The sequence below is a fragment of the Corvus brachyrhynchos genome, unplaced genomic scaffold (genome assembly GCF_000691975.1).
Source record: "Corvus brachyrhynchos isolate BGI_N302 unplaced genomic scaffold, ASM69197v1 scaffold101, whole genome shotgun sequence".
NCBI classification, from domain to species: Eukaryota; Metazoa; Chordata; class Aves; order Passeriformes; family Corvidae; genus Corvus; species Corvus brachyrhynchos.
The window spans coordinates 22907719-22913486 of record NW_008237239.1 but is presented as its reverse complement, the minus strand read 5'-3'; positions in this window follow the sequence as shown (position 1 = coordinate 22913486).

The window sequence follows — 5768 nt, the reverse complement described above, 5'->3', positions numbered from 1 at the left end:
AGTGCCCCTCCGGCCGGGACAGTGCCGCTCCCACCGGGACAGGGCCGCCCCCGCGCCTCCCTCACGGAACGGACCCTCAAATAATCGAGGGAGAGCTGCTGTTGCTGTTCAGCCTAGAGAAGAAAAGGCTGCGGGGAGACCTGCTAGCGCCTACCAGTGCCTAAAACCAGAACCAAACAGAGCATTTTATAGCACAGAAAAAAAAAATCCTCGAGAAATGTGAGATATGATTTCCAGAGAGATTTCACAACTCCAGGTCTGGTGAAGTGGGCAAGCACGCAGGTGGAAGTGGAGCAGGCCATACACTAAGATCACAGAATCATGGAATACGGTGGTTTGGAAGAGACCTTAAACATCATCCATTTCCAACCCCTCACCATGGGCAGGGACACCTTTCACTAGAGCAGCTTGCTCAGAGCCCCATCCAACCTGGTCTTGAACACTTCCAGGGATGGGCCATCCACAGCTGCTCTGGGCAACCTGTGCCAGTGCCTCACCACCCTCGTAGTGAAGGATTTCTTCCTATTATCTAATCTAAACCTACCTTCTTTCAGTTTGAATTCATTCCCCCTTGTTCTATCACTACATGCCCATGTAAAAGTCCCTCCTTTGCCTGTGTAAAAACTCCCTCTCCAGCTCTGCTGTAGCCCCCTTCAGGTACTGGAAGGTGTTTTAAGGTCTCCCAGGAGCTTTACTCCAGGCTGAACAATCCCAGTTCTCTCAGCCCATCTCTGTAAGAGAGGTGCTCCAGCCTTTTGAGCATCTTCATGGTCTCCTCTGGACTTACTCCAACGGGTCCACATCTTTCTTGTGGTGGGGGCCCAAGAGCCAGACTCAGCACTTCTGGTGGGGTCTCATGAGGACAGAGTTGAGGGGGAGAATCACTTTCATTGACCTGCTGGCCACACCTCTTTTGACAGGTAGCTCTGAAATAAATTAATAAATTAATGGTAGTAGCATGAATTTTCCATGAAATATGCATAGCCCCTTATCTCCACACACCTATTCATACGCTGTAAATTGGGAAAAAACCCAAGGCCTAGGGAGTTTAAGTTAATGAGTCTATGATAGAGCTGGGATGAGACCCATTCCAAGACATCCTTTGCAGGGGTTAATTGCTTCCAGACAACAGGCCAGAAGCACTGTACAGCTGTTTCTGCCTCTTCTCTACCCTTTATTTTAGTGTTCCCTCAACAGCCATTTGATACCCAGCATTGCCAACCATCCTCATCCTCCCGTGTCTTCATCCTTTGCCCCTGACTGGCATGACTGCCCTCAATGAGCTGCAGGCATACGAGGAGGAAGAAGATTATGGTAATGATGAAAATGTACCTGTTCAGAGGGAACCATGGACCACTTGCCTTCAAAGGTTTGCACCCCAACCTGCAGTCTCATGGGTGAAGCAGCAGTGATGTCTTAGAAGAGTAACTCACTCTAAAACCAACTAAAAATAATTAGGGCATTGCAAGGTTCAGTCTGATGTTACATTGATCAAAACCTCAATTATCTGTTGACTTTTATGTTTAAAAGGAATTAATGTCCCAGCTGCCAAGAAGCCACTATCTGCTCTGCTTGACAGTCCTGATCCTGCCTCTCCAACTTTAACTCCTTGTGTCCCTGTGTATTCAGTCTCCATGGATTATTTAGGGCCCTGCATGCATGGCTGCTGTCCTGCTCCCTGCCATTTTATTAACCCACCATTTTTTTGCTCTGCCAAATCTTTGTTTCACTTTTCAGCAATGCCTGCTCAGTGGAGATCAGTATCTGGCTGTATGTGTGCTATCTGCCTTCTTGCACTTCATCCCACAAGAAAAGTTCCAGGTTATCTACAGTCACTGAGAGACATTTCAAGACAGAATTTCATGATTTACCTAGCAGATGCACTGTAGGTAATCTGTAGTTTTAAATTGGCTGTAACAATTTTGCTAGTTAGAAAATGACATGAAAGTTCTCAGCTCAGTGTGGTTCAGATTAATTGCTGGAATAAAGAAATCCCACTGTTTTTGAAGGATGATAATGGTTTTACCTTTAAAGACACTCTCTCCTCTCTAGGGCCATGTTGGTGGGAAAGTTTTTTGGCGTGAGTGTAGTAGAGTTATTGTTCCATCCTGCCTTTTCTGGAACAGCTCTTCCTGTGGACAACTTATTTCAAAACAGGATTTCAGAGTGGAATAATTATAATCACTTTCTTTTAAATTAAATTTCACTGATGTAGGTGCAGCAGAGTAGATCTACCATGTAGGTGAAGCCTCGGTGTATGCTTGCAGCTCTTGCACTTCTAGGACCAAAATCTGTTTGGTTGGTTTTCTCACTGATTTCCTAAGCTGTTCATACTCTTGATTCTTGCCAGGTTTTCCAAAATTAAGAAGGCCTTGCTCTGGCTAGATTGTCTTGCTCTTTAGTGTAAAATGTGTGATATTCAGTGATCCCAATGTTGTAGTCTTGACATTCTTCAGTGTGATGACTTTTGCCTAGCTACAAAATAATTTTTCTCTTTCTTTCTCACAAGAATAACATCAAGCTTTTGTCATTTGTTTTTGTTCTTCCTCTGTCTAGACAGGCTCTTTAGCTAAGTGGTGTGATTTTGTTTATCTCTAATTTCAACAACAGAGTCACATTTCCCTCCTCCCTCCCTCTTGTAAATAGGGTTTTGTTTACCACTGTCTGTTCTTTTGGTGACAAAAGCCACATACTGTCATTAGTTCACAAACGTTTAATTATGTTGCCTAGAGCAGATGGAAAACCACCCTCAGGACCTAGGGAGCAGGTCAGTAGAATCTGAAATCCTTCCATCTTTCTTTTATTTTGCAGCCTCCATATCCACTTCAACAGCTCTTTAGCACCAGGTTGAACAAGTGTGCAGTGTATTTACACTTCCATGTGTGACTCTTCCCTTATTTTATTAAATGACCTTATGGCTGAAGAACTGCCTTGTCACTTTAGTTTGATTTATCACAGCAGGAAGGCCCTTGATGGGTGAACTCCCAACAGGACTTCAATAGTCCCTGGAGGTGAGTAGCAGGTGGCCTGATGCTTTGCCGTGTGTGGCTGCTCTCGCCGTGGTTTCTTCTCTCTGAAGAAACTCATCAGCCCAGCTTGCTGTTCCTTACTTATCTGCCTATTCAAATATACCTTAATGGATTTAATTCAGGCTTCCAGCCTGGCAGCCCTTTGCTATCTTCTAGTCTTTGCCTTCATCTGGCAATCTGTTTACAAGCCTCAGCAGACCACACGGCTCAGTGTGGGCATTACGGGGTTTTCCTTTGAAAGGTCTGAGCATTAATATGTTTATAATATAAACAAACAAATAGAAAAACCCAGACAACGATAGACAGCTTTAAATGTCATAGTGCAAATCAGCAAGCAGCAAGTCTTGATTTAAACTGACAATTTACACTTCTTTTCTTTCTATTCTTTTTAATTGTTTTTGTCGTGCTGCTTTTCATTCGCAGGTAATATGTTGATTTACAAGGTAGAAATAGCCTTGCATTAAAGTTGGAATGTATTTTGATTAATCGATAGAACTATTATATAAAATATCTAACCTAATATATCTAGCCATGGATGATAAAAATTTGCTTTTCTTTTACATTTTTTGTCAGATAGGAAATGGTGAATGGAGCATTGGTATTGATGCTTGAGCATGATTCATTTTTCATGTCATCTCCATCAAGTTATACTTGGAATTTTATTAAAATACACAGGAAACTGCAATCTAAAATAGCAATGCTGAAAAATACAGGAGGAAAAAGCAGGCTTATTGCAACATATTTTGCATAAACTTGATTTATGAAATGATGAATCCATGAGCTTCCTCATCACTCACCTCTGGGCAGGGTGAGGTTTTAAACCTTGTTTTTCTGGGATAGTAGCAGGTGTGGAAAACCTCCTCCTGATATATGGGATTGTTAGCTTTATTGTAGCATGTCACAATGCAACCGCTGTTGGTGTGACACACTTTGGTACAAAATGAGGGCAAGGTGGCAAGGTGGGTGACTTCATTGTTTCCTGAACGTACACATTATCTTAATGCTCATCTGTGCATTAACCCCAGGTGTATAGAAGCTGAAGGGACCTCATGCATAGGTGGCACAGCACTAGCCATAATTAAGGCAGCTCCCTGAGAGAGAGAGGGAGATGGAGAAACCATCTGTCACAATCTGGTTTGTCCCACTGAAGAGGAGAGCACCCGGCCACATGAGCTATTTATCAGGGACCAGGTGTACTTTTTACCAGTCTGAAATATCAAACCACTCAGAGCTTGTAAAGTTTTCACGTTCCCAGGCACAGCATACATTAGTTTTAGGGAAGAACTCCAGTGTCCTTGAGAGCCTCTGTGCTCCACAGGTGTCCTCACTGTACATAGTGACTCCTGTTTCAACAGTACTGAGGTGAGCCCTGGACAGAATTTAGCATCCTTGCCTTAGGTTCTGCTTTCCCTGGAGCACCAAGACGAGTGGTTGTTTGTGCAGGAGCCATAGAACACTCCAGGAGATCTTGCAGTCTAAGCCATTGGTGGGTCAATTCAGCTGGGTTTGCTGCAGTCTTGGATTGAAAGTAAATTTTTGTGAAGCAAGCTCTGAAATCCTGGGTTTGATCCAAATAGGTCAGAAGGGGAGCACTAGTTTTTCCCTTTTTATTTTTTTCTTTCCAAACACTACTCTGTTTGACAGCTTTGAAGAAACTGCTCATTAAACTGGTTGGTTTGCTGTATCCACTCTCTATCTGCAGAGAGCCCAGTGAGATTCCCAGCTTTTAGACATAAGAAGTCTGTTCCAAGGCCTTGGTGACAACTCTTCCTGGTTCCCTGGCTTGATTTCCCTTAAAATATCATCATCAAGCATGCTACTTGATCATTTATAAATTTATAGATGAAATCGTTTTTTCAAGGACTTTTATAATGAATAGTCTTTTTTTTTTCTGTTGGGCAAGAATTCCCCCTTCCCACTTCTGGATTTACAGATGAAAAAAATTCAGTGTCCAAACTGTGAGGATTTCAAAGAGCTGGAAATGTGGCCTTGGTGACAACTCTTCCTGGTTCCCTGGCTTGATTTCCCTTAAAATATCATCATCAAGCATGCTACTTGATCATTTATAAATTTATAGATGAAATCGTTTTTTCAAGGACTTTTATAATGAATAGTCTTTTTTTTTTTTCTGTTGGGCAAGAATTCCCCCTTCCCACTTCTGGATTTACAGATGAAAAAAATTCAGTGTCCAAACTGTGAGGATTTCAAAGAGCTGGAAATGTCTGTGTTACAATTTCCACTGCAGCAGCGACTTGGCTCCTTTGCAGACAGAGCAGACGAGCACAGGGGGCCCCTAATGAATGCAGGATGATCCTGGTGAGCCCAAGCAGGGGGTCAGGTGCCAAGGATGCAAGGGGCAAGTGGCTGGGGTGACTTGGTGTCAGGATGCAAACTGGCTTAAGCAGGAAGCTGTGAAGAGCTGTGGCCGTGGCAAAGAGCCACGACCAAGGGCAGTGAGGCCTTTTCCAGCAAGGAAGGTGCTGAACCCGGGGGCCTGGCTTTAACAGAGCGTGAGTGGAAATGGTGGGGAGCAGCAGCATCCAAGCAGTTCCAAGTGCATGACAGCTGCTGGAGGCACACCACAGGCACGTGGATCCTTGCTGTGTGCTTTCTGGCACCTCCACTTCAGGGAAGCAGAGTTGCCTAAATCTGTCCATTCCTTAGTATGTAATTACATGTTGGACATATTACCACCATACTTTCTGATTTTCCCATTCTTGTCCCTCCCTGTCCACTCTT